Here is a 3,590-nt window from a genome sequence, read left to right on the forward strand (position 1 = left end):
CTTAATCTCCCTAAAAAGTTGGTTACTATTGACTCTTCTTAGATGAAACTCTCCACTCTCTCAATTTTACGACACTACTCCCCCCTGGTTTTCGTCCAATGACTGGCCATTCCCACTTTTGCAGAATTCTTTTTTCTCTTCCATGCCTCAAACATTGATGTGTTTTCATGGCTGTATACTTAGCCCTATTCTTTCCTTTCCTGAAGCACAGTTTCCCTTGTATTACAAATCAGTGAATAGTGCCTCCCTTTTCTACTCTCTCAAGCAAGAATCCTGACTCAACCTGATTCTTTCCTTCTTCCGTATTCTCCTCAGCCAGGTCCTACAAATGTTGCCTTTAATATTTCTCGTCAATTCTTTCCATTTGTACTGCCAAGGCCTTTGGTTAAGGCCTTCAATGTCGGTTAGCCAGAATGATCCAACAGCCTAACTAGTCTTGCCTCTCCAAATCATCCTCTGTCGCTAGTGATTTTTCTGAAACAAAAATCTAGTCATCATTCCTATTGCCTAAAACTTTTGGGAGGCTGCTCTCTGTCATCATAAAATCCAACTTCTAAGTACATCATTTAAGAATACTAATATAGGCCAGGTGCTGTGGCTCACGCCTGTAATCCCAGCACTTTGGGAGGCTAAAGCCAGCAGATTGCTTGAGCCTAGGAGTTTGAGACAAGCCTGTGCAACATGGTGAGAACCCGTCTCTACCAAAAGCCCCACAAAAATTAGATGGGCATGGTGGTGCATGCCTGTAGTCCCAGCTACTCAGGAGGCTAAGGCGGGAGGATCACTTGAGCCCAGGAGGCGGAGACTACAGTGAGCCGAGATTGCACCACTGCACACTCTGGTCTGGGTGACAGAGCCAGACCCTGTCTTAAAACAAAAACAAAAACAAAAAAACCCAAAAAACCCTTTGGGAAGCTGAGGTGGGTGGATCACGAGGTCAGGTGATTGAGACCATTCTGGCAAACACGATGAAACGCCATCTCTACTAAAAACACAAAAAATTAGCCAGGCATGGTGGCAGGCGCCTGTAGTCTCAGCTACTTGGCAGGCTGAGGCAGGAGAATGGCGTGAACCCGGGAGGAGGAGCTTGCAGTGAGCAGAGATAGCACCACTGCACTCCAGCCTGGGCAACAGAGCGAGACTCCGCCTCAAAGAAAAAAAAACAAACCAAAAAAACCCATTAATATAATTTATTAAATATTTATATTTCACTCAAACTTAAGAGTTTTTAAAATGTCACACTCTCCTACATCTATGCTGTTCCATCTTCCTGGACTCTATCTAATCCCTGAGACACCCTCTTGGCTAACTTCCAAATGCCAGCTCAGACACCATTTGTTTTCGAACCTGTCACTTTCCCTCTCTCTCTGTTTTACTTGATCTCCTGGGGCTGAAATTTTTAAGCATTATTCATTCAGGTTAACAATTATTGATAGGATAGTTATTGTGGTGGTTTGTAATGTCAGCTTGGTTAGGCAGAACTACATTTTCCAGAATTATCTTCCCTCAATGTTCTGGTTAGGGTAAGCCACAAGTCTTGAGCAAAATTTGGAGGATAAATGTGAAGCAGCAGCTGTTTTATAGCTCATACATGTGTTAGCTCACAAGCTGCAGCTGGACAACTTCCCATCCCTTCCCTGGATCACTCGTTTCTCTAACCAGGTTTCTCTAAACCACGTGTTTGTGTTGGATATGGGGTTATACAGGACAACCACTATCAAGGCCAGAGATGATAAAAACTGACATGGGTTTGTCTGTGCTTGTTATTTCCACTTGTTCTTAACTGCCTCCCATTTTACATCCGTCTTCCCTTAACTGACTGCCGTGTGGACTCTAAGCTCCAGCATCAGAAAGAACACTAACAGCTTTACAGATTGTTTAGCTCCCACAACAGCGTAGTCAAATTCCTTATATATAAACATATATTCTGCTTCTCTGACTGAACCTTGACCTGGATGATGTATATGAGGGAAACAAGAGGCTGGTGAGACTACCTAAAATGGTGCTTGCCACACTCTCAGAGCACCCTGTGCTCAAGTTTGTATTATCACATATTCTTGCTGTCTTCCTAGTAGATATTTAACTCCGAGGTAAGGACTTTTATCTCTGTATGATCACTGCATTACGTTGCTTAGCACAAACTAGGTGTTTTATAATTTTTTGTTTAATCAATTTGAAATAACTGCTGATCCAATCAAATTATCTTTAAGTAACAAAGATATCAATCTGATTTCGATATTAGATTAGTACATTAGCTACCAATATTGACTCAAATGATCATTACATAAAATCTTAGGAAGTCAATGCAAATAGCAATTACCCATGATAAATATTTTAAAATATTTCCTATTGCATAATTTGTCCATTTGAATACAAATAAATCCTTGTACAAGTATGGGAGAATCAAATGCAGATAAACCTATGAAGGGAAGAATTTTCTAATTTATCTACAGGATTTTTCTTCAATTTAAAAAAAGATTGTAAAATACACATAAAATTTACCATTTTTAAGTGTACCATTTAAGAACAGTATTAAATACATCCTTAATGTGCCACCATCGCCACTATCCAGTTCCATAACTCATCCTGTAAAACTGCATAACGTCCTCAAGGTTCATTCATGCTGTAGCCAGTGTCAGAATTTTTTTCCTTGAAGTGGAATAATATTCCATTGCATGGATATACTACCATTTTGCTTATCCATTCATCTACTGATGGCCGATTGGGCTGCTTCTATGTTTTAGCTATTGTGAACAATGGCTGCTATCACCATGGAACACAAGTATCTCTTCAAGACCCTGCTTTTAATTTTTTTGAGTATGTATGTCGACTGGGATTGCTGGATCATGGTATTTCCATTTTAATTTTATGAGGAATCACCACACTTTTCCATAATGGCTGTACCATTTCATATTTCTACGAACAGTGCACAAGTGTTCCAACTTCTCCACATCCTTGCCAACACTTGTTATTTTCTATGTTCCTGATAGGTGTCTGCTGGATTTTCTTTTTTTTTTTTCTAGATGGAGTCGAGGTCTGTTGCCCAGGCTGGAGTGCAGTGGCGTGATCTCAGCTCACTGCAACCTTTGCCTCCTGGGTTCAAGCAATTCTCCTGCCTCAGCCTCCTGAGTAGCTGGGATTACAGGCACCTGCCACCATGCCCGGCTAACCTTTTGTATTTTTAGTAGAGAGAGGGTTTCACTGTGTTGGCCTGGCTGGTTTCAAACTCCTGACCTCAAGTGATCGGCCTGTCTCGGCCTCCCAAAGTGCAGGGATTACAGGTGTGAGCCACTGTGCCTGGCCTGCTGCATGGATTCTTAAGAGTGATTTTATGACACTCTGAGTCCATAATATTTTCTATAGGCATACTACTAAAATAATAAAGTCAATGATATGAATTGATATATAATACTCCATTTAGTTATTTTAAGAGTACTAGAAAGCTTTACATATCTCATAACCTATCAGCCAGAAACAGTTCACCACTGAATGGTCTCATAAACAAGACAGTAGTTCAATGACATCTTTAATTTTTACCCATATGACAAAAGCTGAGTATTTCAGATAATTATACAACTTGAAAAACCTTG

This window comes from Gorilla gorilla, chromosome 1, assembly GCF_029281585.2.
Source record: "Gorilla gorilla gorilla isolate KB3781 chromosome 1, NHGRI_mGorGor1-v2.1_pri, whole genome shotgun sequence".
NCBI lineage: Eukaryota > Metazoa > Chordata > Mammalia > Primates > Hominidae > Gorilla > Gorilla gorilla.